Source organism: Nicotiana sylvestris, chromosome 2 (assembly GCF_000393655.2).
Source record: "Nicotiana sylvestris chromosome 2, ASM39365v2, whole genome shotgun sequence".
Classification (NCBI taxonomy): Eukaryota; Viridiplantae; Streptophyta; class Magnoliopsida; order Solanales; family Solanaceae; genus Nicotiana; species Nicotiana sylvestris.
In genome coordinates, this window is record NC_091058.1 from 177,558,581 (window position 1) to 177,565,745 (window position 7,165).

Consider the following 7,165-nt stretch of genomic DNA (forward strand, 5'->3'; position numbering starts at 1 on the left):
TTACAAGGAATTTTGAGGTGATTCAAAAACAAAAGTTGTAGCCCTTCGTGTCTAGTTTCCATAAAGGTAAATATATTGCAATTTGGACATCTTTAGGAAAGGTTATTTCCAAAATACTAAAGGTTGTCACTGCAGAGGAAGGCCTATGCGGCTGCGGTTGTTTTTGCGCGGACCGCGGTCGATTTGGTGCGGCCCACGGAGGTTGAAATTTGAGGGGTACTCTATAAATACGAGGTTTTGGGTTTTATTTAATATTTTGACCTAGAGAGCTCAGATTTTGGCGATTTTTCGAAGGTTTTTCAAGAAATTCATCGAGGTAAGTGATTTTAACTCAGATTTGGCTAGAATACATGAATCTATCACTGAATTCATCATTTAATTCGTGATTTGGGAAGAAAAATTGTGAAACCTTGCAAAAATAAAAAAAAATGATGATTTGAAGGACCAAATGATATCAGAATTGGATAATTTTGGTATGGTCAGACTCGTGAGGGTATGAGGATTCTGAAAATGTAAATTTTACCCAATTCCGAGATGTGGACCCGGGGCTCGGTTTTTGCTAATTTCGGGATTTTTGATATTTTTCGAATGTTTTTGCTTGGGCTTTGTTCCCTTGACATATTGTGACGTATTCGTTCTAATTTTGGATAGATTCGACGTGCGTGGAGGCCAATTGGAGGGGCAAAGGCGTCACGAGCTAGAGAATTAGCCGGTTCGAGGTGAGTAATGATTGTAAATGATGTCCTGAGGGTTTGAAACCCCGGATTTGCACATCGTAGTGCTATATTAAGGTAAGACACGTGCTGGATGATGAGCATGGGGTCTTTTACTACTGGGGATTGTGACTTGGTCTGTCCCGATTGATGATTTTACCGCGTATTTGACTGAAATTCATTTGTTATCATCATGATTTGGGCTGATTGCCATATTTGGGCTTCGTACCAACTATTTGAACCCTTCGGGGATTTTTATCACTGTTTCCTCACTGTTTGACTTATTATTTGAACTCAATCTTGTTGATATCTACTGTTTTACAAACTCAACCACTTTTACTCAGATTTGAAACTTAAATGATATTTCTACATCATGTTTTGGGCTGAGAACTACTGTTTTACTAATGCCCAAGGGGCTTGTGATGATTTTTGGACTGAGTGAGGCCGAGGGCCATATGTGAGGATATGCTGAGTGATGTGAGGCCGAGGCCTGAGATACTTTATATGCCACAAGGAGGCTTGAGTGATGTGAGGCCAAGTGCCGAGTGATGTGAGGCCGAATACCGAGTGATGATGCCATGAGGTGGCTCGATATAGTGCTTGGGCCGTAAGGGGACCCTCCGGAGTTTGCACACTCACAGTGAGCGCGGTTACCCATTGTTCTGAGTGATTGATATTATGTCCGAGGGGCTGATATGAGTGATTGTGAGGTAGCCTGAGGGGCTGATACTATTCTGAGAGTGAGCTCGAGGGGTTGTTACTATTCTGATATTAAGCCCGAGGCGCTGGCACTGTTATGATATTGAGCCTGAGGGGCTGGTTCTGTTGATATTATGCCCGAGGGGCAATTTGTTGTACATGTTTTGCCCGAGGGGCTGTTTACATTTCTATCATTTTTGTTACTCACTTGTAAACTACTTGCTTTACTTGTTGGAAAAAGGGATTTTCACTTGTTTTCTCACTGCTTTACTGTTTAAAGTGATTTTACTACTTCAGTATGAAATGTCTTGTGTTTTTACGTGATTTCTTGCCTTCAGTCTTTATTTATTATTATTACTCACTGAGTTAGAGTACTCATATTACTCCATGCACCGTGTGTGCAGATTCAGGCATAGCAGGGTCCGCACCTAAGCGTTGATTCCTTCCAGGCTAGGCAGTGATTTGGAGTTACGAGGTAGCTGTTGACGTCTGCAGCCCCTTGTCTCTCTTATCCTCTATCATTTATGTTTTCTTCAGACTGTTGTATCAGATTCCTCACTTTGTAGACCTATAGCAGATTCTGTAGTAGCTTATGACTTGTGACACCTCGGTTTGGGTTGTATCGGGATGGTTTCCACTGTTGTTCTCGTTAAAGGTTTCGCAATTTATGAATATTATATTATATGTTATTACTATTTATGATGATTAACTTTTTAAAATAGGTGTTCCGTTTTGGTCTGGCTGGCCTTGTCTTCACGAGAGGCGCCATCACGACCGGGTTCGAGGATTGGGTCGTGATAGGCAACTAGTTTCTCCGCAAGGTCAGGGACATTGGGACTATGATGGGAAACAAAGGGCTTGGGTTTTGGATCAAGTTGAGCATATTTGACTTCACCTTTTTGTTTCTTTACCCATGAGCCCTTCACATACATATACCCCATACTTGCAAATGCTTTGGAATTGTAAGATTTTGAAAAATAGATGAAGGGATATTCAGAGATGGAGATATTATGTGCCTCTAGAATGTGAGTGATGGCCATGCCATAGGGCAGACTGGTGGGATCATCAACACTCTCAATCATAAAATTGATGACCTAGAGGACAGTTTGATCTTGAGTTTAGTCACAAGGCAATAGACAAGAAAGGTATCTCTTTGAGAGAAGGTTGAGAAAGATCTAGTACGAGGAAGTAGTGTAGTTGCAACAATGTGGGCTAGAACACGAGTTTCAAAACTAACATCAATAGGACCTAACTGGTTTGGGAGAGAATTATATGGACACTACAATACACTGTTTTGCTTGATCAAAAGTGATTTCAAAGTCATCAAGCCAGGAATTTTTGAAAAGCATTGGAAAACTAGAACACTTACACTGGAAAATTGAATCAAACATGGCACAATAAAGAACAATGCGCTTCCCTAACACTAAGGATTCCAACTTATCAGACTTATTGAAACAAAGATTTGTATAAAACATTTTCGCTAAGGGTTCATAGACTTTAGGAGGGGAACATAAAAGAATTTAGACCAGCCCTGATGAACAAACAGATTTTTTACCTCAATTTAGGGCTTCCATGTCATCAAGGCCGACTACCCTCCCATGAGAAATTGGCTTGTCTTTCAAAGCGATGAAAAAGAAGGGTTTCTGATGGTTGAGTACAAAAAAGGAAGGGGTGTCAATTGAACAGACATGGTGATTGGGTTTCCTTCTTTGAACTATGTAACTGATGTGAAAAGAGAGGAAAAGAGAGGGAAATGGAAGGCGCAATTAATGATCAGAAAACAACAAAGTTTAAACATTTGGAATACAAAAAAATAATAGTAACACATAGGTCCTAATATTAATGATTAATGCAAACAATACCAAGTAATTCTCTTAAAAAGCAAAATTTGCCCTCTAGTAATGGCTTAGTAAAGATATCTGCTAATTGATCAGTAGTTCCAATAAAAGATAGCTCTATATTTCCCTTAAGAACATGATCTCTAATAAAATGATGCTTCATATCTATATTCTTAGACCTAGAATGATGCACATGATATTTAGATAGACATATAACACTAGAGTTATCACAGAAGATTGGACTAAGTTTGAAGAATAATTCATAGTCACCCAATTGATGAGACATCCATAGTAATTGTGCACAACATTGTCCAATGGCGATATACTCAACCTCAGTCATGGATAATGCGACTGATCCTTGCTTTTTACTGTTCCAAGATATTAGTGCCTTTCCAAGTAATTGGCATGTTCCACTAGTGCTTTTTCTGTCTTCCTTATTACTTGCAAGATCAGCATCTGAAAAACCTTCTAATTTAAAATTGTTAGATCGTAGATACCATAATCCGTGAGAGACAGTTCCAATGAGATATTGAATAATTCTTTTTACTGCAGTCAGATGTGATTCCTTAGGAGCTGACTAAAACCTGGTACATTTACAGACACTAAACATAATATCCGGTCAACTAGCAGTTAGATAAAAAAGTGAGCCAATCATTCCATGATATTTAGTTTTATCACCAGAAATTCCATGTTCACCTTTGTCGAGACTTGTTGAAGGACTCATTGGTGTGTCAATATCTTTAGCATTGCTCATACCGACTTTTTGAATCAACTCCTTTGTATATTTTGTCTGACATATGAACGTTCCTTCTTTAGATTGTTGAATTTGAAGTACAATAAAGAGCGTTAGCTCTCCCATCATACTCATTTCGAACTCACTTTACATAAGATTTGAAAATTCCTTGCACAGAAGAGGATTTGCATTACCAAGGATAATATCATCAACGTAAATTTGAATAATGAGATTACCTTCTGATGATCTTTTAATAAATAGGGTAGTGTCTACTTTACCTCTTGTAAATCCGTGATCAATAAGAAATGAGCTGAGTCTTTCGTACCATGCTCGTGGAGCTTGTTTCAGTCCGTACAACGCTTTGGTTAGTTTATACACATGGTAGGGAAACTTTAAATCACCTTTCAATTTGATGCATGAGTCATTAGTTTGAATAGTGGGCAGCCACATAGTCAAATTTTAAACCTTATCCAATAATTTTCTAATTAATTAGGTAATATCCCACTACCCAATAATTAACCAATTGCCCATATAATTAAGAATTATCTCAGCGTACTTAAAATGCTACTCACTTTTAACACACCTTATACACCTTAATATCATGATCATGTGGTACCTTGTATGACACTAGTCCATAAATACCGGGTATTTTAGCTCGGGCCGTATTTTATCCCAAAATATCAAACTTCGATGAAATTCATTTGCTTTGATTCGCTTACCCTCTCGCCTTCACGAATTTACTTATCCCTTGTTTGAAATAACATAATACTTATAATCCCAAAATAATCTCATTCCCAAGCGTACGCTAATTAACTTAGGACGAAACTTTAACGTACAAAAAATGCGGGATGTAACATCTCATTTTCGAGCTTTCATCAATTTATTTATGGCGTACTTCCACATACGAAAATATGGGGTCTAATAGTTTTAATACATAACCCTTAATTGAATTCATTCTTGAAAGAGATCAACATAAGATAAGAGCAATTGGAACACGATTTGAGTACATATACCTTTCAACACAACACTATTTTATAATAATCAAAATTATTAGGAACAACCCGTAACATGGGATTTAGGAACTTGGGTCAACCATACTTGAAACTTATGGGAACATCATGTAATTCGATTCTTGAGAGAAATTTAGCCAACATATCTTTCTTGAGCTTTCCTTAGATTACTACAACATCCCAATACTCTTAGCAATATCAATCTATAGGAAGATAGAAAAAATCGGATGATAATTAAAAATATTATCATGGTGTAACTCTCTTAGGAATTTTGTCAAACACCTATTATACAAAATTGACTACTAATCTCTACAATGGTAATCCCTTCCTCCCTTAACCCATTTCAATAAGAAACTTCCCAAAATATTTCAATAATCCCACATACTACCACCTATTGACACATGCAAGGCCTATCTCCAACTCAATAACCTATTTAAACCCATAACTATTGCATGAAGGTTTTAGGACAAGGTGTTACCCAAATAAATGATGGCCTAGTGAGTGATTCCCTTGAATCTTCAAGATTGGGCAAGGATTGATGATCAATGCACTTGGGAATCCTTCCTCTCTCTATAAAGCACTCCACACTCTCTAAAATATGTGTTTAACATGGCCAAAATAACACCAAAGTTGTTTTATAAGAAATGGGGTTGGGTTATAAAAAAGCAAATGGGCCCTCCGAACTCAACTCTATGGTCGCAGAATGGACCGTAGAACAAGTATGTGGTCTGCATAAGTGTTACACCCCATGTTTTCGTACGTAAGAGTACGTCTTAAGTCAATTGATGTAAGCTCAGAAATGATATCATATTTGAAAGTACATAAAGTAAGTTAATCATTTTACCTTGGAGGTTACAAATATTTAAGATCATAAATACCAAGTACCAAGAGGCTTGGAAGGCTTAGAAGCTAAACGAATTGAAGAAAATAAGTTTCGTCGAAAATTGACAAGTTGGAAATGGTATGATATGTAATTTTGGGGTAAGAATAGGATGATTAAAGTTATAAAGAGATTATGTTATGAGTTATTTTAGTTGTATGATAGATGTGTGTTATGTTTTGAAGTCAATCGAGTTGTGGAACAAAAGTTGGAAAAGATCATCACAAGTTACATTCAAAAATGTATTAAAACTTAGGTCAAATATAGCTGAGCTTTTCTCCAAATATACTTGGAATTAGGGGATGATATACGTACCAAATTGAACATCTAAAAGTCTAGTTTATAAAGTATTAAACCTTTTACTTATATGACATTGTAGTAGAGAGATATTTATAGTTTTGCGAGACTGGGCAGACTGCATAGGTGACAAGTAGGTGTGTCACTAAAGCTTTTTGAGTAATACATTTCGTGTGTTATATGAGGTATTTTTGGGACATATTATATAACAAATTGAAGATCTTATAATTAAGTTTCTGATTATCTTAACCGTTGATTCATACAACATCCGAATAAAAAGATATAAGTAACGTAAAAAGGGCCAATGCTAGGGTGCTAAGCTAGCACATTGTTGACTTTTCAAAAGTTGATATATATATGTTTTAAATCGTCTTTGTCTTCATTATTTTCATAGAACACGACCAGAGAACCCCCATAAACGGACCCTTAAGCTCTTTACAAGGGTTTCAAAGAACATCCTGGGTACAAAATCAAGAAGCGATAACATTAGAACGACCCCTATGACGTAAGTATCGCTACATCGCCTCTCTTTTTCTTTATAGTTTGAGTTTTGGAAGGTGCTTCATAGTTAATAAAATTCCTAATTTCTGTATTTTAAGCTTTTAAATATCAAGGAGGTTGATAAATTCGTTTTCTAATAGTTAGAACTCACGGGATGGTGATAGTAAGTCGTGAGTTCGATTTATTTCACTTTTAGTGGACTGTTTTGTAGTCCACTCGTGTTGGCCTCTTGTGATGATTTTTTATTGAGTGTTGGAGGAGAAAAGGTGTGTATAAACACCACATAATGACAGAATGGTAGGCTGGTTGTTCATCGTTACAATTTTAGGTTGTTTGACACTACTTTGGTTGTCGTTATATGTATGAAGTGATTAGGGTGTGTGGGTTGTTTTGTGGTATATTGTGATGGAGATAAGGTTGGAAAATGATGCTTACATATTTTATTATTGTGTTCTTCTTTTGTTGTTGGTATATGGTATTGGAGGAGGGCCTTG